Genomic DNA, 27,258 nt, shown 5'->3' with positions numbered 1-27,258 from the left:
TTTTAGAAAAAGAAAAGAAAAAAAAAAAGAACAGAATATTAGAAAATAAATATTAATGGGCATATAAAGGACATGAAAAGTAAATGCCCTTCACTTTCTAATTATTTTTTATTGCCCATTGAATAAAATAAATGCTTATACCTGGGAATAAGGACTAGATTCTTCTGATTGTCTCAATACACAGATGAAACCCTGTCTGGATCCATTTGCAAGAAATGCACTACAAGATAATTTTGCTGGTAATTAAATGCAAGTTATTATTGATAGTAATTAAATTAAATTTTTAATTAAAAGACTTGATTTTCTTTGTCATTTCCATTATACTTTGAACAAGAATCCCTTCTCTTCCATAAATTGTATATAAAAATATGACATATTAGAAGAATGAACTGTGGGGGAAAAATCCACTGAGTTCATGAAGAAAGTGGTCTTTCTAAAACAGCTTTAATCTCTTGTAAATGGCATGTAGTCACAACTAATTCATTCAGTGAGTTTGTCTAAATTCCAAACTTTAAAAAAATTCTTCTAATATAGCTATCTGTAAGGGAGCTACATAGCATCAGTTTGTCTGCATAAATCATAGAATAAATCACCCCAAACTTTTATATAGGCAGATCTCTCTCTCTCTCTCCCTCCCCCTCCCCACCCATGGATTCAGCCACATGTCCATGTTTGACTATTATGTGCAACAAGAAAGCAATGTACTTTAGAAATAGAAATAAAAATAAAATACCAAGCCTATATAGATCTCTTCCCTCATCATAATCTGGGAAAAAAATAGTTTAAATTAGCAAAGACTGGTTATCCTGCAGACCTCAGGCTTAGATGATGACTTGATCGTTATTTTAGTTTATTTTTGTTTACCTCTTTGTATGATTCACCATTGAAAAGAAGAGACATGGACTGATTAACAAGTGGATACCAAGCTATTTAATTAAAAAAATAAGAAAAAAAACGACAAATATTGACCTTTGCTTTTCCCCACTGAGAAAGATAACCAAGGAAGGGAGTTGTGTGAAGGTCTGTGTCCCATATTTTTTTTCAGTCCTGAAACAGCCCCAAACCGAATGCATACATAGCCTGACAGTGAGAACAATTAACCAGGGGAATGACTTGCCTCCAGAAGTTCTGGGTGCTCCATTACTGGAGATTTTGAGAAGAGATTGGACAGCCATTTGTCTGAACTGATATATGGTCTCTTGCTTAAGTAGAGGGTTACACTAGAACAGGGGTCTCCAACCTTGGTCCCTTTAAGACTTGTGGACTTCAACTCCCAGAGTTCCTCAGCCAGCTTTGCTGGCTGAGGGACTATGGGAGTTGAAGTCCACAAGTCTTAAAGGGACCAAGGTTGGAGACCCCTGCACTGGAAGACCTCCAAAGTTCCTTCCAAGTCTGTAATTCCGTCATTATTTTGTTTAAAAAAAACAACAACCAGAAGTGGTTTACAGGTAGAAACCAAGCTTTATTTAATCCAGTGAATCAGTTTCACCATCTCAACCAATTCCATTAGCTGTTATTCTGTCTGTTTCGGTCATCTGCTGGAGACAAGCGATTTTGGAATCTTGATCTTTATAACTTTACAAAAGGTTGCAGTTGGGCCTGTTGTTGTCATTTCCCTTCCCAATCGTCAACTTGATCCTTAGCATAGTATGTAAGGTACCTAAGTCGAAAAGAATGTTCTGAATTTTTTTTTAAACAAGAGAGAACAACAGCAAAAATCTTCTGGCTCCAATCAGATATTATTAAATCAGCTTAGCCCCACCTTTGTAATGACATTATTCACGCATTATTCCTCTCTCATTGGCTGTTCCTTGTCTTTGACTTCAGTTGTTTTCTAAAGCGCTGTTTGCCTCCAAAGCAAATAGAATTCTTGACCTGGAATTCAGGAAACTCCTTCCACCACTTCTTGTTTTAAATTGTCCTTAGATCACCTTTTCAATTGACATTTGCTTCATTATTTAGCCATCATGCCTATGATTAACTAGCCAGGCATTTTATGTATTTATCAGAGAGCGACAGAAACCTTGACCCTAATAATTTAGAATAAGGATTGTTGGGATAAAAGTGGTTTCAGTGAAGTTCTTAAAGCTGCCACGTATCTTACAGACAATGATAACAGATTCTCCTTACTTATAAAATTTAGACTTACAGAGAAAGTTTCTGTAGAAAGTTCTGCAGAAAGTTTCTGAATATTTCTTTGTTTTTGTTTTACCTGGGGGTTCAACTGCCGAAGAAGGGAAGAATAATATAGTGTCACTTTGAGAAAGGGCAATGTTTATCTGCAAAACTGGGATATAATCCAGCAGAAGATAAGCAATTTTCAGACCTACTTATTTAAAACTTTCTCATATTGAAGATTGCTCAGCCATAGTAGTTATCTTGCCTAAAGATATGTGTCTCCCAGCCTTCACTGAGATTGAACATTTGGGAAAAAGCTGGATTTAATCTGGCTCAGTGGAAGTAGATTTGTGGGCTGAAGCAACCTGGTAATGTTCTCCAAATGGTTTAGATTTCAGGTGCTATTGAAGGGCCAGATTATATGGATGGTAAATGAACTTGGGGTTTATTAGGACTTTGTATTACGGTATAATTTTATCCTGTAAACTGCCCAAAGTCACCCCGAATGAGTGGGGTGAGCCTATACATTTTCTTAATAAAATAAATACATAAATAAAACTCAATGGCTCGAACCTCAAACTATTAAGCTGTGTAAATTGTGTTTACAACTGCTAGCAGTTAGGTTGCTAATTTTGCTCTGCTGCTTTTAAATTTAGAAATAATTAAGTTGTCAGTTGTAGCTTAGCTTTATTTTATTTTAACCTTCTTGCACTCTTTTTGTTATTTCATTTTATAAACCTACTACTCTATTGCTATTGTGTGTTATAGTATGCTATATGTTATGACCTGTGATTACAGCAATAAACTTACTACTAACTTCAGTTCCTGTGTTCCAGTCAATAGATGTTTATCGTTAATGCTCATTTTATTCTACTTAAAATAAGTTCAAGAAATATGCATTTTTATCAGGTTAAATCAGTGGTGGGATTCAAATAATTTAACAACCGGTTCTCTGCCCTAATGATTTTGTCCAACAACCAGTTCACCAAACTGCTCAGAAAGTTAACAACCGGTTCTCCCGAAGTGGTGCGAACTGGCTGAATCCCACCACTGGGTTAAATGCTATACCCTAATTTATACAGGTTTTCTTTTATCTCCTTGTAAGTGAAATGCCTTTCCCAATAAAATTTAATATAACTTACAGTAATTAATAATGTATAATATGAATAATCAGTAAGAGAAAAGATGTCAATGGACATACACCAAAATCATAACCCAGTCACCATCTTTTTTCCAGGAAACATAGTTAAGACAAATCATTACATACAGTGATGTGTGAATCCAACTTTTCATTGCAAGCCTGGGCACATTTTCCCAGAAATTCATCTCACTGAGATTTCTTTCATAGTACAAATGCTTAAATTTTCAGTCTTACATAAATATATATGTAAGACTGTCATGCAACGACAGTCTAGGAACCGTAGTCTAGCAACTACAACTCTATTTAAGATATTATTTTCCTCCCCATTTTATTTTGGAGACTGATTTTTACTGGCTTTTCTTTAATACTATTTTCCCCCCAAAATGTTGTTGGTTACAGCGAACCACGCAATACAGACTGTTTAGCTTAGAGCTTGCCAAATTGAGGGCCATGGAAAAGATGTTTCTGATGGCAAGCTAGAACATGAAATGTCTCATTTCAGTCTTCCACATAGAGGCACAACCCAAAGAGAAGATACTTACCTTCCTCTTTCTCTCTTTCTCTTCCTCCCCCCTCCTCTCTCTTTTTTTCTCTCCTCTTGCCACTTAAGTCTTTTCTTGCAATTCCCAGAACACAAATCTGCAGATTTTTTTCCAGTGTTCTCATGAAGTTGGTGGTGGTGGGGGGGTGGGAAGTTACCACATCAAGCCGCCTTGGAGCTTTTTAGAGCTTAGCAGCAGGATAAAATTTAAAAGACAGTTCTTGGCAGAAATGAAAAGTGCACCTTTTGAATTATCTCCCCCTTGTGCAGTTGAGAATGCTGTCGACCTTCTGTGAGAAGAGAAAGAGAAAATAGATCCATAGTCTGCTTGATCAGACCAAAGTTTCTTGATATTCAGTATATTGCTTTGCATAATGTCCCTTTCTTGATGGTGTGTCAAATGATTGGTGAAGACAAGTGATAGATTGGTTTAATAATTATTTAATATAACTTGTCTTATTTACATAGGCATCTACGGTAGTGCCCAGACTTTACTTTGAAATCTTATGGCAGCTAACATGGGTCCCCATTAAAATACTTTAAGTTTTTTATTTTTATTTTTAAACAAGCAATTCATCATTTATCAACCAGTATAACATCTGGCTACAAATTTTTTTGTGTCATCATATTCAACATGTATCATCATTTTCTTAGTACATATTTATCTTTCTTCTTACATTTAAATTTAATGTATTACAACATATTTTCCCCATGTTTCTCATTTTTACATTGTCTATTGTTTATATTCAATGTCTATCCATTGATAAAATTGCCCCCATATGTTGTAATACTCCGATTCTTCCTTCCCTCTAATTGCTAATATTAATCTACTCATTTCTGCACATTCTAATATTTTATTAATTAGTTCTCCCTTTGTAGGAATTTTTTCTGCTTTCCAATTTTGTGCAAATACTATTCTTGCTGCCGTTATTACATGTATAATCAAATATGTATTTTCTTTACTAAATTTCTCCAGTAAGATACCCAACAGGAACAGCTCTGGTTTAAGATCAATATGTTGCAATATTTCTATAATAATCCAGTGAAGGTAGATTAGAAAAAAATGTCTCCCCGATTAACTTTGTATTTGAGCAGAAATTTGATCTTGGGTGATCATGGTCAAGGTCCAATTACTATGTACAGATAGTCCTTGACTTACAGCAGTTCATTTAATGATCATTTGAAGTTGCAACAGCACGGAAAAAAGTGACCTATGACGGTTTTTCACACAACTGTTGCAGCATCCCCATGGTCATGTGACCACAATTGGGATGCTTGTCGACCGACTCATATTTATGATGTCAGTGTCTTGGGGTCATGTGATCACTTTTTGCGGCCTTCTGATAAGCAGTCAATGGAGAAGCCAGATTCACTTAACACCTGTATTATTAACAACTACAATGATTCACTTAACAACTGTGTCAAGAAGTCATAAAATGGGACAAAACTCACTTAACAAATGTCTCAGCAACAGAAATTTTGGGCTCAATTGTGGTTGTAAATCGAGGATTACTTGTGCTACACTGTATTTGAAAACTACCCAGCAGGGCATTCTTATCTACACTGATGTCAGTATCACTGGTGGGTAAATGTATATATAGTATAATAGTACTTTTTTTTCTACCAGGGCCTTCCAGATAGGTTTGATTACAATGACCATCATGTTGGCTGATAATTTTGGGGGTTGTATCACTCTTACCATATTTGGAGGACAAAAGGTTGAGGAACTGGAAGAAAAAGAGGTCACAAAAAGGTTTTCTCAGCCTCACCCAAAGGTATGAAAATGTATTAGGTAAGGCCAGCTGAGCATTCATTCCAAATCAGGGCTATTATGAGTAATCAACTTCCTTTTTAAAAAAAGCAAAGGACGTTTCTGCAGCCGGTGAATTTTGCATTTGGAATTCTGTTCAACGCAGTCTGGATCAAGAATAAATGACTCGCAGAGTTTGAATCATCGTTCTGTGGTTGAAGAATTGTCATGGGAAGCTTTCCCTTACACAAAAATGACTATTCCAGTGCAATATAAATCAGCTACAGCAGTATCAAGGAATGAGAGTGCTCACATACCCAGATATTCTCTAATCCAGTGTTTCTCAACCGTGGCAGCTTTCAGATGTGTAGACTTCAAACCCCAGAATTGCCCAGCCAGCAATGCTGGCTGGAGAATTCTGGCAACTGAAGTCAACTCATCTGAAAATTGCCAAGGTTGAGAAACATTGCTCTAATCTCTAATCTGTGGATTGCTTTTAAACTCCTGGTCTGAAAGTAGTAGAACAGTTAACAATGTTATGCAGTAATGGAAGCATAGGTAATCCTTGAGTTACGACCATAATTGAGCCCAAAATTTCTGTTGGTAGGTGAGACATTTATTGAGTGAGTTTTGGTCTATTTTAAAAACCCTTGTTGTTAAGTGAATCACTGCACTTGTTAAGTTAGTAACACACTTGTTAAGTTCATCTGTCTTCCCTATTGACTTTGCTTGTCAGAAGGTTGCAAAAGGGGATCGTGTGACCCTGGGACACTGCACCGGGATTCATAAATATGAGTCAATGAGTCAATTGCCAAGCACCTGAGTTTTGGTCCCATGACCATCCCCAGCATCCATGGGGATGCTGCAATGGTCGTAAGTGAAAAACGGTCATAAGTCATTCTTTTCAGTGCTGTTATAACTTCGAATGGTCACTAAATGAACTCTAGTAAGTTCAGAACTATCTGTATGACATAATTAAATTTCTGTGTTATGGGCCAGGTTTCTAGCCAGCTACAGCTCTTTTCATTTTGCTTTGTTTCAAGTCTCTTTCATATTTAATTCGTATGTTTTCCACCTGTAAAAGGTACCCAGGACTGAAGCCGGGAGTGGGGACGAGGAAGATATTCCTCCTCTTTAAATTTTTAAGTGTTTAGAGAGAAATCTCCATTAACTAACTTTTTAATCAAAGATCTGTTTCACGTATTGTGCTAAGTCATGATTTGCTCACGCATGATTTATTGATATTAAATAAATAAATTATTTATTGACTAAATCATAATTGGTTGGGTTTACTACTATACATTGCCTTAAACCAGTGTTTTTCAAAGTTAGCAAATTGCTGGCTAGGGAATTATCCTAAAGTTGCCAAATTAGAAAAACACTGCCATAAATCATAGTTTACAAACTCTGATGATTGGATATATTGGATAGCCATTTGTCTGAAATGGTGTAGGGTTTCCTGCCTGGGCAGGGGGTTGGACTAGAAGACCTCCAAGGTCCCTTCCAACTTTGTTATTATGTTAGATGATTGAATTAGCACTACACTCTAAATCAAAGTCCAACTGCTTTATGCTTGAACATGATGTGTAAAGCTGAGGAAAAAATAATAGAACAGGTGTATACTTTGACAAAGACGACACTTGTTCTAGAATTTTTCCTCATGTTTTCCCCCCTCAGTTTTTCTCTGAGGTTTCTCTCAGTTTTTTTCTGCAGGTTTTCTGCAGATAGAAAGGCATAACTGTTATGTTCAGGCAATGAAGAGGCAGGAGACCAGTGAGTGACAACAGCTCTTTAGTTTATTGTGACCCCATCAAAACACAACCGGCAAAAACCCCTCTTTAAATACTCTTTTGGTTGAGGCTTCAACCAATCAGCAACGTGCAATTTTCCCGCCCAAAATTCCCTCTCAAAGTTCAAAATACATTACAATAACTGAAGAGGCACATTCAAAAACTAGTGGAAACATAATGGTCCAATTATCACCGGGTTCCTTCTTGGAAGTTTTATTATAAAAATCAAATTTAAAGAAAGCCCAATGTTTGTCTAGCAATTGTGAGAGGCACTTAGTCTGAACTTCAGAAGTTGATTGAAAGTTGAACCTTATCCCTATTTCCCTTTCTTTTTTCAGCTTGACATTCCTCGCTTCCTTCTTAATTCCACCATGGAATGTACGGTTTAACCACAAAACTTTAAATCACCCAGCTTTTCAAATGCTGTGGCTTCCATGACTACTTTTAACCAAGGAAGATCATAGTAATTTTCTTTGCAGGCTGGCAATTCACCCAGTCAGACTTTTCCTTAATTATGGTGTGTAATATAAGTTCCCACTGGCAAATACAGTATTTTTTCACAGCCTTGCACCTTGTGCAATCTCTTGCACATGAGAAAAAAATAATTCCAAATAGGCATTTATGCTGACAATAACTATATTTATTTATTGGTAAATGTAAGGTTAATAACAGAGCCTGGTTGCCAGGAGAGCTACAAATTCCCTAGGTTAAGGTAAAGGTTCCTCTCGCCCATATGTGCTAGTTGTTGCCGACTCTAGGGGGCGGTGCTTATCTCTGTTTCAAAGCCGAAGAGCCAGCGCTGTCCGAAGATGTCTCCGTGGTCATGTGGCTGGCATGACTAAAAGTCAAAGGCGCACGGAACGCTGTTACCTTCCCACCAAAGGTGGTCCCTATTTTTTCTACTTGCATTTTTACGTGCTTTCGAAACTGCTAGATTGGCAGAAGCTGAGACAAGTAACGGGAGCTCACCCTGTTACACGGCAGCGCTAGGGATTCGAACCGCTGAGCTGCCGACCTTTCGATCGACAAGCTCAACGTCCTAGCCCCTGAGCCACCGCGTCCCCTACATTCAACTAAAAAAAACAAACTAGAAAAGTTCATACATCTTGCACAAGGATGTTGAAAGCAGGCAATAGTTAATATGAAAATGCTGAAAACCTGCACGATTCCAGGTGATAAGAACACAAACATTTTATGACATTTGTGGTTTGGTAAGATTTTATATGATTTAAAAATTAGAGGAAGAGGAGTAAATACCCGAATAAGTTGTAATCCATTTTATATACTCCATTTTATATACGGCCTTCACTCTTACCTGAGGTTTTCCTTTCTAAGTCACCTGTTTTTGTGACAAAGCTGCAATGTAGTCAATTATATATATCACACTACTATGCCCCAAGAAAGAGTAAAACAACCTTGTATCAGAAAAATCTGTGGGCCAAAGAGTTGGATTTTATTATAATTGACATAAATATTTTACAAGAAGAGTTCTCCATTCTTCTGAAAACAACAAAATACCTTATCCCACCAGACTTGAAATCCTAGGCTTAGAAAACTTGGAACTCCGTCGCCTTCGACAAGACCTAAGTTTAACTCATAGAATCATCTATTGTAATGTCCTTCCTGATAAAGACTACTTCAGCTTTATTGCAACAATACAAGTGCGACCAACAGATTCAAACTTAATGTTAACCGCTTTAATCTAGATTGCAGAAAATATAACTTCTGTAACAGAATCATCAGTGCTTGGAATACTTTACCCGACTCTGTGGTCTCTTCCCATAATCCTAAAAGCTTTAACCAAAAACTTTCTACTATTGACCTCACCCCATTCCTAAGAGGACCATAAGGGGCGTGCATAAGCGCACAAACGTGCCTACTGTTCCTGTCCTATTGTTTTTTTCTTTTCTTCTTCCTATATATATATATTGATGCTTATACCTCCTAATATGTACTCATGCATATGTTCATATACTATATAATCCTTTTTATATAATGTTGTGACAAAAATAAATAAATAAATAAAAATAAAATAAATAAATAAGACAAAATGCCGCCTAGAGCCATGGAAGTGAGATAGGAGGCTATATAAATTTAATAAATAAACATCCATCAGGCTTGACCGGAATGTCAGCAAACCATATCATGTCTATTATACCATTTTGTCTGAAATGGTATAGGTCGGAGCAGAGGGTTGGACTAGAAGACCTCCAAGCCCCCTTCCAACTATTCTATTCTATTCTATTCTATTCTATTCTATTCTATTCTATTCTATTCTATTCTATTCTTTCATTCCTATTCCTACTTTACTCTACTCTACTCTACTCTACTCTACTCTACCCTAATGACCTCCTGCAATCAATGTTTATAAATAAATAAGTAAAATCCTGAGTAGCCAGAGTTAAACAAATGGATATTTATTTATTTATTTTATTCTATTGTACACCATCCCAGTTGTGAGACTTAAGGCAGCGCACAATAAAGTAGCACAGAACAACAGGAATTTAAATCAAGGAAAAATATATATTTTCCATATATATATATATATATATAAATATATATTTTCCATATATTTGTTTTCTGAGGTTTTCGCGGGTGTTTGTATGTAGGTCTTTGGTTATTCGGGTTTTCTCCCACGTAAAATTGGAAGTGTCTTGGCGACGTTTCGACGAAGTCTCATTCGTCATCTTCAGGCTTCAGCTTCGTCTTCTGGGAGCAAGACGAAGCAAGACGTCTTCTGCTCCCAGAAGACGAAGCTGAAGCCTGAAGATGACGAATGAGACTTTGTCGAAACGTCGCCAAGACACTTCCAATTTTACGTGGGAGAAAACCCGAATAACCAAAGACCTACATATATATATTTCCATATACATATAATATATTACAATATACATAGTACTACAGTATTGTCTTATGTCTACAGATATTTACCCATGTAATATGACTGTATTACTATTATCTTTCTCATCTTTTCTACTACCTTTTCTTATTGGTACCTTATGATTATATTACTTTGTTGTTTGTATGTACACTGAGAGCTTCTGCACTGGAGACAAATTCCTTGTGTATGTCTAATCACACTTGGCCAAATAAAGTTGTTCTGTTCTGTTCTGTTCTGTTCTATTCTGTTCTGTTCTGTTCTGTTCTGTTCTATTCTATTCCCTAAAATAGCTAGATTGTGGAGGGTGAAGAGCGAAAGTGCATTTAAAAAAGGACAACAAAAAATGCAGAAAGTTTAAAAAGGGCAACAAACACGTAACAAACTTTGAATTTATGGTATCTTAAAATTCCTATTGATTTTTTACGCTCTCGGTCAGGCCCAACCCAAGAATGACATAAAAGAACCCAGCCAAAGTCCAGTTCTTTATTTGCTCACATCATATAAACAGATTCTTGCCAACTAAATCTGTATTACAGGTAGTTCTTGCCTTACAATGACAATGGAGCCCAAAATTTCTGTTGTTAAATGAGACATTTGTTAGGTGAGTTTTGCCCCTTTTTACGACCTTTCTTGCCACAGTTGTTAAGTGAATCACTGCACCTGATAAGTTACTAACCTGGTTGTTAGATGAATCTGGCTTCCCCATTGACTTTGCTTGTCAGATGGTCACAAAAGAGGATCCGGGGACACAGCAACGAGCATAAACACGAACCAGTTACCAAGCATCTAAATGTTGATCACATGATCATGCGGACAGGGGTGGGCTTCAAAGATTTTAGCAAGGGGTTCTCTGCCCAGTTGCTGGGTGGGTGTGGCCATGGGGGGCATGGCCTAGTTGGCCTCCTGCACCACAGCTGGGGGGGCATTTCCCTCCCCAGTCTCCAGAGGCCCTCTGGAGGCTGGCTTTCCCAAACTTCCATTAGGTCCGTTTTTCGCCTTCCCTGAGCTTCAGCGCGCATCCTGCACTTACCTGCGTCCAAAATGGGCCGCGTGGGGACTCCTGGGAGGGGAGGGGCAGGGATGGTGGGCCCAGCCAGGGGTGGGATTTGAGGGTTCTTCTAACTGCACAGAATTTTAGCTAGAGGTTCTCCCGAACTCCTGCGAACCCCCGGCAGCTCAACCCTGGAGATGTTACAAAGGTTGTAATTGTGAAAAAATGATTCTAAGTCACATTTTTCAGTGCCGTTATAACTTTGAATGGTCACTAAGTGAACTGTTGCAAGTCAAGAACTACCTGTACTCTAACCCTAAAGGATATACCCTGGGAGATTCCAGGGAGTGGCTATCCCAAAACTCTTCCTTTTTCTCAGATCCAGCTTCTCTTGTCTCTTGCCTACCTCAGAATGTGCTCTCTCCTTCCTCCCATCATTGTAGTCTATCTCACCACCTTTCCCTTCTTAGACACAACCCATCACATCCTCAACAACTCTCATGTGGTTGATCTTCACTGATTACAGCTGCAGAAGCACCTCTTTAGTCATTTCCAGCAGCACCCTGGCACCTAGTGCGTATACAAAAATAACATGCAAATTATGTAACACAGGCAGTTAAGACAAATGACAGTAGCTTTCCAATTTGATCTTATAGTCTTTCAGGCGCCTGCTGTTTTTGTGGCAAAAGATTAACTTAGCTGCTCATCTGGGAGTGATAACTTTTCGCTTTATACTATGTACCTCCGTTGCAAAATACTTTTTTTTTTGCAAGCTAAAAACTGATGGGGGGGGGGTACTAAAAATAAACTGCATTCACCTCATCTGAAGGGAATTCTTTTACTTCTTCTATATGCTTTCTGCAATCCCATACAGTATCTAGGTCAATTATAGTTCCCACATATTTCTGTTTTGTTTGCCTGTAAAAATCAATGTATTGGGCTATAAAGCCTTCATTGCTAACAATCTTTCTTGTATACATATCACAACTACTTCCTCATGACATATATTTTCCCAGTGGTGTAAACGTTATTACATCAATGGGTGGCCTTTGATCAAAAACTGTATGTCTCCATAAACTGCAGCATTCTCAGAGATACTGATAATAGGTGGGTTTACAATTCTCTGTACTCAAGGAGGGGAGGTCATGTAGAGGAACATTGATGAAGGTATTGTAATGGGCAGAAGAAATAACCTTGAGAAATAGGAGGAAGAGCCGCAATCAAGACAAAAGAAATTTGAGTCTGGGCCAGTTCTGTGATCTGAGTAAGCGAATGAGACAAGACCCTCACTAGTTTTCCTGAAGATAAAGGGGTAAAGCGCATTCAGACTTGCAAAATTTTGGTACTATACCCTTATATCGTGTTTTCCTGAAAATAAGACTCTGTCTTAATATAATATAATATAACAACAGAGTTGGAAGGGACCTTGGAGGCCTTCTAGTCCAACCCCCTGCCCAGGCAGGAAACCCTACACCATCTCAGTCAGATGGTTAGCCAACATTTTCTTAAAAATTTCCAGTGTTGAAGCATTCACAACTTCTGCAGGCAAGTCGTTCCACTTATTAATTGTTCTAACTGTGAGGAAATTTCTCCTTAGTTCTAAGTTGCTTCTTTCCTTGATCAGTTTCCACACATTGCTTCTTTTTCAACCCTCAGGTGCTTTGGAGAACAGCCCGACTCCCTCTTCTTTGTGGCAGCCCCTGAGATACTGGAACACTGCTATCATGTCTCCCCTAGTCCTTCTTTTTATTAAACTAGACATACCGAGTTCCTGCAACCGTTCTTCATATGTTTTAGCCTCCAGTCCCCTAATCATCTTTGTTGCTCTTCTCTGCACTCTTTCTAGAGTCTCAGCATCTTTTTTACATCGCGGTGACCAAAACTGAATGCAGTATTCCAAGTGTGGCCTTACCAAGGCATTATAAAGTGGTATTAACACTTCATGTGATCTTGATTCTATCCATCTGTTTATGCAGCCCAGAACTGTGTTGGCTTTTTTCTTATATTTTTTGGAACCCCGAAATAAGCGCTTGGCCTTATTTTCGGGGAGGACTTATTATTTTGGGGCACGTGGAGCAAGACAGGGATTCTCTTGCCATCTTACCTGCCTTGCCGCCCTAACCATAACCAGAGGAAATGGCAGGGCACGGCTGCACATGCAGTTAAATATTTTCGGGAGGGCTTATTTTGTGGGGAGGCCTTATTATCCAGGGAGGGCTTATTTTTGGGAAAACACAGTAATAGAAGTACTATTAACTTGTGTGACTTTAGTTTCCTAATCTATTGTGGAGAACTGACAGGTATGAAAGACCGAAAAGGACAGGAAGTTAGCAATAACAATAACACTTACACTTATATACCGCTTCACTGTGCTTTACAGCTCTCTCTAACCGATTTACAGAGTCAGCTTATTGCCCCCACAAATTTGGGTCCTCATTTTACCCACCTCAGAAGGATGGAAGGCTGAGTCAACCAAATTGCAGGCAGCCAGCAGCCAGCAGAAGTAGCCTGCAGTACTGGACTCTAACCACTGCAGCTCATATTAAATGAATTAAATTAATTAAATTACAACTTAACTTTGGGAAAGGAAAGATGTGAGAAAGAAACTCGAAACAACCCTGATGTGATGGAAGGTGTACCTGCAGGAACAGTGGGGAAGAGTTTTGGCAATATAGATCTTTGCCAAAGAGAGGTCAGAATTAAGAGACTGCACAGTATCAAATTGAATGGAAAAGTGGGGAAAGGTTCATAGTAGTCGCAGCCCAGAATCTCTTAGAATCTAGAAGGTTATAACTTTAGTTTGGCAAGATTCTATCCACCGGGGTAATCAAATAAAGGGTTCATTAGACTTTACAGTGTTGTCTCTGGATTTGGGCCTGACAACTGTCTTGATTCTGTCTTGCATGAGAGGGGACAGAGGAAAAATCTTCAGGCTTTCAAGATTCTGTTATTAACCTTACAACAATTCAGTAGCATTTTTGCAATTCTTGGGATATTAGTTTTCTGATGTGGCCTACCTTAAAGGGGTGAAAGATGTAGGGTCAAACAGGGTCAAGCATAACAGTCATCATGACTGGCAGAAGCTCAGGTTCCTACGTACCTCAGGCTATAACCTTTACCAGTTTAAAACAAATCTCTGTCAACAATCAAATGTACATATATGCTCGTTTTTAATCTCTGTAACCTTATATAAGAACCATGTTGACAGTCTCTGGTGCTCTTTGCTTTCAACAGCAGGAGACCCATGACTCACTGTAAATTGCTAACTTACAAAAAACCTGCTGGATCTCTCCAATTGTTGGCATGTTCTTAGGTGAGTTTTTATACCATTGTTTTGCATAGACATCTGGATAGAAAACCTTTCCATGACATCTCAGCCACCTAAAACTCTGCTACTGGAAAGTGAAAGAGAGGGATGGCAGTGTGTACATGTAGCTCTCAACTTAAAGGTAAAAATAAAGGTTCCCCTCGTACATATGTGCCAGTCATTCCAGACTCTAGGGGGCAGTGTTCATCTCCGTTTCAAAGCCGTCTCCATGATGTCTCCGTGCCTGGAGGCTCAGCAGGCTGAGATGGTCAGCCAGTTTCAGGTTATGATGCAGTCCCATTGGAACAAGACCCTCTGGCTCTTCACCACCAGCAGCGCTTCCCTCCAGCCTTCACCCAAAGCCTCGCACCAGGACGGTGAAGCAAACCCGAGTCGGAATTTCTGCCCCCCTCTGACCCACACAAAAAGACCCCAAAAGGGGAGACTCTCTGCAACTACACAAGTTCATTGCATGTATCCTGCCCAGGGGCTGTAGTTTGAAGACCCCTGATTTTGTGCAATATAAAAAATGCAAATAATTTTTCTGTGGACCACCAAAATTTTCTCGCGGACTACCAGTGGCCCACAGACCACCGGTTGGTGACTGCTGCTCTACACAATGATTCAGGGAATACCATCTTGGGCTCCCATTTCTCCACTGCAGTTTCTTTGCCCAAAGACAAAAGAGGGGGGAATGACAAAGAAATATTTAAAGAATTATTGGGACATGACTCCTTGATAGCTGAAATAATTCAGCAACAGCAGGAGACACCTTTGAAAGAATTTGAAGAAAATCCAGCAGTTGAGTCAAGAGTATAGGCATTTGGGAAGAACCAATAATCAAGTTCCAGCTTCAGATACTTTGTTCAGAAAAGCACTTCCAAACTAGCATTAAAGCTACCAAACCCATAGTTACTTCAGCCAACTTCTCCTGCCAATAAAACATTTGAGATGGGTTCCTAACTTTCTAGTGATGAACCAGAGAAGGAATATTCACAGCCTTGTGTCTCCCACTCACTCTCCAGTGGAGGCTCCTTGATTTACAGTAATAGTTTTATGTTCAGTTTCCTTCTTCATCCTGGGGTGTGCAGACTTCTAGTACCGGTTTGATTTTATCTAGTATAACGGGATACCTTTATTCCAGTGGTGGGATTCAAATAATTTAACAACCGGTTCTCTGCCCTAATGACTGGCTGGGTGGGGTTGGCCATGGTGGGTATGGCCAGGGGATATGACAGGCAGCACTCGGCCTCCTGCACCCTCCTAGGAGCAAAAAACGGGCCACGGGTGGCCGCACCGCACTCCACCGTGCCCCATTTTGGCCCTAGTAGGCCTTTCTGCAGCCTCCTGGGAGCGAAAACGGGCCGTGGGGAAGCGGGGCGCTGCTCCCTCCTATGGCCCATTTTGGGCCTAGTAGGCCTCCCTGCACTTACCTGGGAGCCAAAATGGGACACGTGGGGGACTCCTGGAAGGGGAGAGGCCAGCCAGCAATTTAACTACCGGTTCGTCCGAACTGGCCCAAACCAGCTGAATCCCATCACTGCTTTATTCCATCTCTTCAGGGATTCTGTGAAAAGTATGGCTGGTATAGCATTGCTGTAAAAGGAGACCCATACATTCCAGGTGTGATGGAATGTTGTTCAGAAGGAGGGAGCCTAGTCCAGAAGAACAAAAGACACCACAGTTTAGATAGTTTATCTGGGAGAAAGAGAGCTAAGATGTCTCCCCTCCTTAGTAGTCCCTAGTGCAGGTACTCCTCAGCTTACAATTGAGCCCAAAAATTCCTGTGGCTAAGTGAAACAGTTGTTAAGTGAACTTTGCCCCATTTTATGATCTTTCTTGCCACACTTGTTAAGTGAATCACTGCCGTTGTCAAATTAGTAACACAGTTGTTAGGTGAATCTGACTTCCCCATTAACTTTGGTTGTCAGAAGATTGCAAAAAATGATCGTATGACCCTGGGACACTGTAACAGTCATAAATATGAACCAGTTGCCCAAAAATCCAAATCTTGATCACGTGACCACGGGGGATGCTGCAATCATTGTAAGTATGAAAAATGATCATGTCACCTTTTTTTAGCACTGCAGTAACTTCGAAAGATCACTAAATGAACTGTTATAAATCAAGGACCCCCTGCAATAGCATATGCTTCCTGGTGCAAGTAATCTGCTTTAGTTTGGCAAGAATTCTGTATATAGGCGAGGAACCATAAAGGAAATTGCTTAGGAGTCTCAACATGTCTTTGTCAAGGTTCCAGAAAAACCTCTTCTGCATAAAAAAAACTCAGAAGCCATTGTCTTTCAGAGTTCTTTACTAGCATGAGGAAACTGGCACACGATGAGTGAAATTCCAAAACTGAACTTCCGGATTCTTTTCCCAGTTATACAAACCCCAAGAGTCCCACCCCACTGACCCCTTTGCTGGTCACATGGTCCCACGTTCTCCCAGTTCATTCGAATATCTTCTCGCCACTCTTCCTGCAGATGTGAACACCATCCGACCTTGACCGCTTGAAGAATGTTACCATACCCCTCAACCCCCCTTCTTCCCCTCAGGGGAAAAATGTGGCAGCGTCTGGAACCCTAAAGTCTAGTATGGTTTCCAGGCCTGACAGTCTTTCTTGGTTTTCGGAGCCTGACATCAGCTCTCCAAGCCTCATTGTGGATTCAGTGAGGAGGATTTTAGACTCTCGATTACATTGGGGTCGCTTGCAATACCTAGTCCACTGGAAGGGGTACTCCTTATCTGAAGCCACCTGGTTTAAAAGCTGGAATGTGAAAGCTGACAGGTTGATTCAACAGTTTCATGACAGAAATCCCACCAAGCCCAAAGGACCACCTTGAAGGTGGGGAGGGGGGAGGAGAGGTTGAAGGCAGTGGTGAAATTCAAAAAATTTCCTTACCGGTTCTGTGGGCGTGGCTTGGTGGTCATGTGACTGGGTGGTCATGGCTTGGTGGTCATGTGTCTAGGTGGGTGTGGATTGGTGGTCATGTGACCGGGAAAACCAACAACCACATTTTAAACAAAAATAACACAAAAGCTGCACAACTGACTCACACACAATGCAAAAGCAGCTGGATTTCACACAAAATGGCCCCTGCAACAAGCATGAGCCTCACAGAGTCACAGAGAGCTCAAAAACAAACTATCACACTTTACACAAAAATACAGGTTCGGGCAATAGGTAGTAAAAAAATGCTTTAAAAAGTAAAAAAAAGTTTGGAATATCGCACAGCACAGCTGATTGTCAGAACCTTTTTTTAACTTTTTAAAGCATTTTTTACTACCTATTGCCCGAACTGGTAGTAAAAAAAAATGCTTTAAAAAAGTAAAAAAAAAAGGTTCTAACAATCAGCTGTGCTGCATGGTCGTTGGAACTTTTTTTTTTTTACTTTTTAAAGCATTTTTTTACTACTAATTCGGGCAAACCAGTAGCATTTCACCCCTTGTTGAAGGAGAGACTGGTTAACCTCCCTCTGATTTTCTCTTTCAGGAGCTCCATCTCAGCTGAGGGGGGGCAGCCTGTCAGCCCTGGAACCATTTTGGAAGTCTTCAGGGCTGCTACAGCAAGGCAGGTCAGCAAGGCACAGCAGGGCTGTTGTGGAAACATAAGGGGGGAGATAGAGATAACTGGGGGAATTGTAGCCAAAATAACATTCTTTCCCATGGGAGCCAAGGACGTCCCTACCAGGTGTTTGGAGGGCGTGGGCCAAAGGCAGCTGAAGGAAGTCTGTGACATGATTGGACCATGTGATGAACATGTGACCTGGGAGAAAGAACTTTGGGTTTTGATTTGGGTGGGCCCTTCAGAATCGGGTTTTCACCAGCTGTGCCAATATGGCATACCTAATAAATTCTTACTTTGAGGAAACTCCAGGCCTCAGAATTTTGATTTCGTTGTGTCTGTTTCTTGGAACCCTGACACTCCTGCAGCGGGTAGACAATTCTGAGGGTGCTGCACTGGCTCTCCTCATGCTAGGAGGATGTGATAATTCTGCTATCCTTTCTTGAGAAAAAGGAAATAAGATAAACCACCACAAATTGCCCATCTGCAAGAAATTTGGGGCATCTCTTGTCAGTGGAACTCTAGAAAGTATCTTCTAAATATGTGAAAACCAGTTTTTGAACTATTGTTTCCCGTCTCTCTAACCAAACTTCCTTCCTTCCTTCCTTCCTTCCTTCCTTCCTTCCTTCCTTCCTTCCTTCCTTCCTTCCTTCCTTCCTTCCTTCCTTCCTGGTATGGCTGATTATTGCAGAATCTGAATCCTGGACTTTGGCTTGTTGGTTGTTCTTCTCAACAGCCTCCTAACTAAAAAAAATAAATCTTTCTTTCCAGGTTTATTGAAGTGTGAAATAGCAGCATTCCAGAAATACAAGGATGACCTGGCAGCATTCCCAGCACTTGGTTTTCCTATTTACACACTATTTTATTACACGGATGTCATGAACAAACACGAACTGCCACAGGAGTTCTGCCACAGAAGCATGGTGATTAATTTGCCCAGTGGGCTATTTTCCCCCTCAAGCTCAGTCCAATTGTACAAGCAGCAGCAGCAGCAATATTAATCATGAAAAAAAAATCCTCCCTGTTGACCCATTCTTGCTGCAGTGCTCCCACATGCAGTGAGAATACCTCCTTATCTCCTCTCCATTTCTGTTGCTTGAGTGAAAACATCTGATTTACTTTTACTGTGTTATTGTCTCCTGCTCACCGATATTAAATCTACACCACCACTCCCGTTTCCATGGAAGAAACATGGAAACATATCTAAGGGGCTGCCACAAGAAAGAGGGAGTCAACCCAGGGATGGGCTGCTGGGGGTTCGCAGGGGTTTGGGAAAACCTCTAGCTAAGATTATTTATTTATTTATTTATTTATTTATTTATTTATTTATTTATTTATTTATTTATTTATTTATTTATTTATTTATTTATTTATTTATTTTATTTTATTTTATTTTATTTTATTTTATTTTATTTTATTTTATTTTATTTTATTTTATTTTATTTATATACCGCCCTTCTCCCGAAGGAATCAGGACGGTTTACAGCCAAATAAAAAACAGATTACACAAAAATTAAAAGCATTTTAAAAATCTAATTCAATTAAGCTGAAACAAAAATGTAAAACTATGATAAAACCATAATAAAACCCATGTTAAAATTACATTAAGCCAGCCCTGCGCGATAAAACAGGAAAGTCTTTAGTTTGTGTCGGAAGGTCCGGAGGTCAGGGAGTTGACGTATCCCTGGAGGCAGCTCATTCCAGAGGGCAGGCGCCCCCACAGAGAAGGCCCTCCCCCTGGGGGTCGCCAGTCGACATTGTTTGACTGACGGCACCCTGAGGAGACCCTCCCTATGGGAGCGCACAGGTTGATGGGAGGTAATTGGTGGCAGCAGGCGGTCCCGTAAATAACCTGGTCCTATGCCATGGAGCGCTTTAAAGGTGGTAACCAGCACCTTGAATTGCACCCGGAAGACCACCAGAAGCCAGTGCAGCTTGCGCAGGAAAGGTGTTACATGGGAGCCACGAATTGCTCCCTCTATTACCCGCGCAGCCGCATTCTGGACCAGTTGGAGCCTCCGGGTGCTCTTCAAGGGGAGCCCCATGTAGAGAGCGTTACAGTAGTCCAGGCGGGAAGTGACAAGGGCGTGAGTGACCGTGCATAGGGAATCCTGGTCTAGGAAGGAACGCAACTGGCGTTTCAGGTGAACCTGATAAAAAGCTCCCCTGGCAACGGCTGTCATATGCTTTTGTGCAGTTTGGAGAATCCCCAAATCCCACTCCTGGCTGGCCCCTCCCACACCACCCCGCCCCTCCCAGGAGTCCTCAGACAGCCCGTTTTAGATGCAGGTAAATGCAGGGTATGCGCAGAGGCTCAGGGAGAGCGAAAAACGGGCCTACTGGAAGTTCGGTAGTGTCTCTGGAGCCCAGGGAGGCAATTTTCGCCCTCCCGGAGGCTTGAGGAAAGCCTCCAGAGCCCAGGGAGGGCAAAAATGCCCTCCCCACCATGGTGCAGGAGGCTACCATGGCCCCGCCCACCCTGCAACAGGGCAGAGAACCCCTTGCTAAAAATTTTGAAGCCCACCCCTGGGTCAACCTATTCTCCACAGCACCTGAAGGCAGAACAAGAAGCAATGGCTGGAAACTAATCAAGGAGAGAAGCAACTTAGAACTAAGGAGGAATTTCCTGACAGAGCAATTAATCAGTTTAACAATTTGCCTCCAGAAGTTTTGAATCGTCCAACATTGAAGGCTTTTAAGAAGAGATTGGACAGCCATTTCTCTGAAATGGTGTAGAATTTCCTGCCTGAGCATGGGGTTGGACTAGAAGACCTCCAAAGTTCCTTCCAACTCTGTTATTTTGTTAAGCGCTGAGGATGTGGAAGAATCTTGGCCATGAAACCTCTGCTGATATGCGATATAACCTCTGAGATATAAGTCACTGGTGCCATCTCTAGCCAGAGGAAAAGTCCCCCCCCCCCAGATTTGTCCTCTTTTTAGTTCTGAAATCTGGGAGATTTTCTGCCTTGCATTTCTGCACAAGTTGCAAAAACGTTGGCATTGCTCCATGCCTGTAAAGTTGCAATCCAACAAATCTGTTTATGTATCTATTGACTCCAGATTTTGAGGTGGTTGTGATTTTGAACAGATCTGGTAAGTGTTTGCCTACTTTATCTGGCTCCCTATCAACCATTTCTCCAGAATTCAGCCTTTCTGGATGTTTTCCTACTCCCGTGGACTATTGTGGTGGTTAAAAATTCTTGGAGACTTCAAACAATGATTTGCTGATTCAGCAATACAAACCCCTGTTTCTCAGTGCTCCTGAGTTCATTATGGAAGGTTTTCTCCTCATCTTCCATCTTTCTAAGTTATTTTGTAGTGCAAAGTATTTTTTTTCTCTAGCATTACTAATATCCAGACCTATCCTTCCAGTGATTACTTCCATCTTAAAGGAATCTTTGTTCTGTCATTTTCACGAACTTTTTAAAGAAAATAAACAACAACCATAAAGCGTCTTTAAAAAGAACCAGAAGCAGACCAGATATTTGAGATATCTCAACTGTTGGATTCTGGATAAGCATTTGCCTGAACATCAAATATGATGAAGTGATCCAAGATTGAATGGCAATGGTTTCTAGGACTGCAACAGCTGGAAAAATTATTATCATGATGTCAAAACCAGTCAGGGATGCCTGTGATCACCCAGAATAGGACTCTAAACAGAAGCCGAGCATAAAACAGTTGTGTAATGTGGCTGCAAAGAAATCTAACATGATTATAGGCCAAATTAATAGACAGAAGCACAGTTTCAAAGTCAGGGGAACAACAACTCTATTATGTTCTGGACAAGTCAGAGTCCACTGGAGTTGGGCAGCTGTAATCAATTTAAATACATGCTTGCATACATTTTCAGGAATCAAAAAGCTCACTTGATTTGAGCAGGACTGTGGATAACTTCACGGACATATTCATGTTGTTTTCTTGGCAACACACTAAAAATAATTAGAAGAGAAGAGTTGGAAGGGACCCTGGAGGTCTTCTAGTCCAACCCCCTGCTCAGTCAGGAAACCTTATACCTGTGATGGCGAACCTATGGCATGCATGCTGGATGTGGCACGCAGAGCCTTCTCTGTGGGCACATGCGCCATTGCCAGCTGCTCTTCTAGTTTCTGGCCCACATTTTTCAGGCCGTTTTTCGGGCCATTTTCAGGCTAGTTTTGGGGTCATTTTTGAGCCTGAAAATAGCCTGAAAGTGGCCTGAAAAACAGCCTGAAAACGGCCAGAAAAACAGCTCCAAGATGGCCAAAAATCAGGCATGCGTGTGCTGGCCAGCTGATCTTTGGGGTTCCAGTGCTCCGGAATATGTAAAGATCAGCTGGCCGGTGCACACACCGGAAACCTGAAGACCAGCTGGCCAACGCGTGCATGCACACTGGCCAGCTGGTCTTTGGGTTTCCAGCACTTCGGCGCACGTACATGTATGCGCATGCACGCATATTCCAGTTTGGGCACTCAGTGTCGAAAAGGTTCACCTGCCTTATATCATTTCAGAAAAATGGTTGTCCAACCTCTTCTTAAAAACTTCCAGCATTGGACCATTCATAACTTCTGGAGGCAAGTTGTTCCACCGATTAATTGTTCTAACTGTCAGGAAATTTCTCCTTATTTCTAGATTGCTTCTCTCCTTGATTAGTTTCCACCCATTGCTTCTTGTCCTGTCCTCAGGTGCTTTGGAGAATAGCTTGACTGCCTCTACTTTGTGACCATCCCTGAGATATTGGAACACTGCTAACATGTCACCCCTAGTCCTTCTTTTCATTAAACTAGACGTACCCAATTCGAGTAATCATTCCTTATATGTTTTAGCCCAGTTTGCTGCCTGCTTCCAGAGTGTTCCCTGGACTTTTTAATCTAAAGCCTAGAAATTTCCTGGTGGTGTCCCATCCAACTATTAACTAGATCCAATATTGCTTAGCTTTTTCAAGCCAGCTAAAATCAGCTTGCTGCTGCTGTATTCTATTTTTTTTTCTCTTCTGTTCAATTCTCAGAGGCTGCCTGGATAAGTCCCTGAAGTTTTCCTGGCAAGGTTTTTCAGAAGTGGTTTGCCACTGCCGCCTTCTTAGGGCTGAGAGAAAGTAACTGGCGGAAAGTCATCCAGCTGGCTTTGTGCCAATGGCAGGACTAGAATTCACAGTCTCCTGGTTTCTAGCCTGATGCCTTAACCATAGCACCAAACTAGTTCTCACTGTATTTTATACTGTATGGGACATACTATATTCAATTTTAGGCTTGTACTTTAAGAAAACTGATGATGATTAGCAACAAGAAGATTTATCCCAGGGAAGTAAGGATGAAAAGAGAAGGGTGGGGACTAATTGGAATGATTACACTATTCAAACATTTGAAGGACAGTGTGAGACAACCCTATATTATATTATAGGGCGGAAAACATTTTGAGTGCTTGTGATTTATATCTATACAGATATAAACTCTGAATAGATACACATCCTGCATTTTATTTAAAGTACACGTTCTTGGTTAATCTCTTTTTCTTTTTCACAATAATCCTTCTCAGAACTGGGCAAAATCTGATTTTTTGAGCTATAGCAAACTCCATTAGATGCTCTGTCAATTTTGCTTTTTAAACAGCTGCTGAAAAGGATGTCTTTTGGGAAAAGTGAAAGTTAAAAGTTGGGGGGGGAGCCTTTAAACCCAAAGACTATGAAATGTAATGAACTTAAAATTAAACCCACATGATCTCAATCAACCAAACTAATTCAAACCAAGAATATTTTTGTTCCAAGATTTTGTTTTCAACTTTATAGCCAGGCAAATATTTTTTTGGCTCCTGAAGATGCAAATAATGTGATCATAATGATAATTTATGGGATTTGCAGCTTGAGGTCAGAAGCCTAGGATAACTATGCAAATATCTATGCAAATATATTAGTTTCCCATATAATTTTGTCATTTAGCCATACTTATTATTTCAATTCTGACCTTATTTATACTGATTATTAAACAGCTTCTCAGAAAATCTATATTAGCATTTTTTACCTTAGTTTCTCTGAAACAGTGACCTTATGCTTATGTTTTCTTCCCCTTGAAAAAAACATGCTGTCTTCAAAGTGGCTCACCTAAGCCCCAACTAGGGCCTTTAAATATAATACCTACTGTGTTTCCCTGAAAATATGACCTACTCAGAAAGTAAGTCCTAGCTTGATTTTTACACGTGCACCAGAGGTGAAATGTTCCCGGATCGGACCGACTCGCGTGATCCAGTAGCGATCGTGGCTGATAGTTCGGCGATCCGGTAGCGATGGCGGAGCAAAGTTCTGTCCACCTGCCTGGGTGTCATTATTTCTTGTTTATGTATCTATTGACTCCATAAGGAAGTAATGTGTTTTTTACCTTCTGTGCATGCGCAGGTTTTGCGCATGCGCAGAAGGTCTGCGCGTGCATGTGATGCGCAGGGGGCGCATGCACTTCCAATCCGGTAAGGAAGGTAAGTAGATTTCACTCCTGACATGCACCCAATATAAACCCTACCCCCAAAATAAGCCCTAATTAAAACCTCACCCACTCCAGGGTGCACGGGTAAAAATTAAGCTAAGGTGTGGATGGGAAGGGTGGAGATAGTTTGGATAATTGCAGCCGGGCCTTGCACACTTTGGCCCTTTTCTTCTGCAGCCAGCAAGGCTTTTCTGAAGGCCTCTGTAGCCGATAAAAGAGCTCTGGATTGATCCAAAGCTCTGTTATCGGCTGCAGAGGCCTTCAGGAAAGCCTGCTGGCCTTGCCGGCCAAAGAAGTTCCTGAAGGCCTCTGACAGCAAAAAGGAGGCTGGGGGTGACACACGCAAGTGATGTGACAGTGGACAACACCCCCCCCCCAAAAAATAAGTCCTGGTGCCATTATATATATATATATATATATATATATATATATATATATATATATATATATATATATATATATATATATATATATATATATATATATATACACACATACATGCACATACACATATACATACATACACACACACACACACACACACACACACACACATGTTTTCTGAGGTTTTCACGGGTGTTTGTATGTAGGTCTTTGGTTATTCTGGTTTTTTCCCGCGTAAAATTGGAAGTGTCTTGGTGACGTTTCGACGAAGTCCCATTCGTCATCTTCAGGCTAGGTGTTTACAGCTTCGTGCTTCTAGGAGAAACATTTCTCCTAGAAACTGAACATTTTAACAACAGAATAATCAGAGAAGCCATCGAGATAGAAAAACGCCCACACAGCATGAACAAACGAGATGATACCTCCCACCTACCAGCCATTTGGAAACCCGCCCTTATTGACAAACGAGTCCCTAACACGAGGAATGACACCAGACCCACACTCACGAGGTCCACACAGGATGTCACCACCACACATCCACCCAGAAAGCAGACCCAAACCCACACTGATCATGAAGCACGACCAAGGACCAGAAGCCAGACCGCAGCTGCAACATTAGCCATTTCAAACCCCTCCAATCCACACATGCAGCAGACTGACACCCACTATGAAGATGTAGCACGACCACAAACACGAAGCCAAACAACAGCAATGCAGCTCACCAGCTCAAATCCCCCTGAAACTCAGACTAATCTGAGCACAACCAAGCCCCCACCCAAACAGCACCCCCCCCAGCCAATCAGAGCACAAAAAACCCCCATCCAATCAGAGCACAGCCAAGCTCCCACCCAATCAGTTCAAACCCCCACTAGCAGTTAAAAAGGAAGAAACAGCTGCAATCACACATTGCTCCCAGAAGCACGAAGCTGAAGCCTGAAGATGACAAATGAGACTTCGTCGAAACGTTACCAAGACACTTCCAATTTTACGTGGGAGAAAACCCGAATAACCAAAGACCTACATACAAACACCCGCGAAAACCTCAGAAAACAAATATGTATATATATATATATATATAAAAGACAGGGTCTTATTTTCGGGGAAACACAAACATTTAAATGAATTTCTGCAGCTATGTTTCTGGATCATCTGCTAGCTTGTGTTTTTTTTTAAATTATTATTTGTTGGTCATTAGAACCTGATATTCTGAGAGTTCACTTAGGATATTTTGGTTTTAATGGAAGCTACTCTTGGAAATTCTGTACGTCGAAGGGACACCAATTATCAACACAGAAAAGTAACAACTGATATTCCAAGAAGAAAAAAAGCCCCTAATTCACTGAAGTGGATTGAGAGAACATGCCAAATCACAGATGGGAAATATTCTTCTGATTGCTCCATCATGGTTTGTGACTGAGAGTGGGTTCTACAAACCTAGCCAATAATGGTTTATTCAATAAGCTATTATTGAATACTCTGTGGCTTAGGGAAACATAAACCCAACCAATAAGAGTTTTCCATGCAAGTCGCCAGGGAGATAATTTTTGGCAGCAGGGCTGAATGCAAATTTCCTCCTTGGGATTCTGGATTCCCTAGAACCAACCCTAATGAACCATCTCTGTATGGAGCCTTGCATTGAGATCATATCCTTTGGTCTCCCTCTTGGGTAGAAAAGGTAATTTTAAGAAACATCAGGGAAGGGGGCAGCTTCTAAAAGTTTCCAACCAAGATTATCCATTGAGAGTGGTAAAAAGAAGTCAAAATGGCGGCCGCAATGGTGATTCAATGATCCATCTATTTTTTTTAACAGTGCAGCTTTAATCTCGCCATGGTGGCTGCCATCTTTACTTTTGTGATGACAACCTGTGGACCCTGCTGGTTCTAACTATCAACTCCGGCACTGGACCATTTGCTGCTGGGTGGTAAGAACTGGTCCAAATATTATGAATCTGGAGCTGGAAAGTGACTCCTTGCTGTTCTTGATTGATTTCTCTTGGTCTTTTTTGTGGCTGTCTGGAATAACAAGCACACCAAGAGGGCCAGCCTGGTGCCATCTGCACGCCGACTCCCTCTAGCTTCAACCCGTCTTCTGCCAAAAGCTGGCTCGATCTGTGCCATGAACCCAGTGGTACATTTGTAGGTGTCCCTGAATTGCAACCTCCAGTGACTTCATAGGACTCAGCTGGATCCAGAAGCTCCCGAGACATGCAGTCATGGGTAAATAACAAGGACCACCATTCAGTGTCTTGGAGACAATAAAGGCTTTGCATGCCACTGCCTCCACCACCACCACCAGTCTCTCTCTTTCTCCTCCTCCCCCATTCCATTGCTGCA

General features: G+C 40.9%; 1 long non-coding RNA gene across 1 annotated transcript; it reads left to right on the top strand.

Annotated features, from left to right (window-relative positions):
• The first annotated feature begins 18,014 nt into the window (after positions 1–18,014).
• LOC131201900 (uncharacterized) lies at positions 18,015–26,838 on the top strand. Its single transcript, XR_009156031.1, has 3 exons — positions 18,015–18,097; positions 18,859–19,010; positions 26,735–26,838. It is a non-coding gene; the product is annotated as an uncharacterized LOC131201900 (long non-coding RNA).
• Positions 26,839–27,258: the final 420 nt, after the last annotated feature.

Source organism: Ahaetulla prasina, chromosome 7 (assembly GCF_028640845.1).
Source record: "Ahaetulla prasina isolate Xishuangbanna chromosome 7, ASM2864084v1, whole genome shotgun sequence".
Lineage (NCBI taxonomy): Eukaryota > Metazoa > Chordata > Lepidosauria > Squamata > Colubridae > Ahaetulla > Ahaetulla prasina.
The sequence above is the reverse complement of the archived record's forward strand: the minus strand, read 5'-3'. Positions and strand labels throughout refer to the sequence as shown.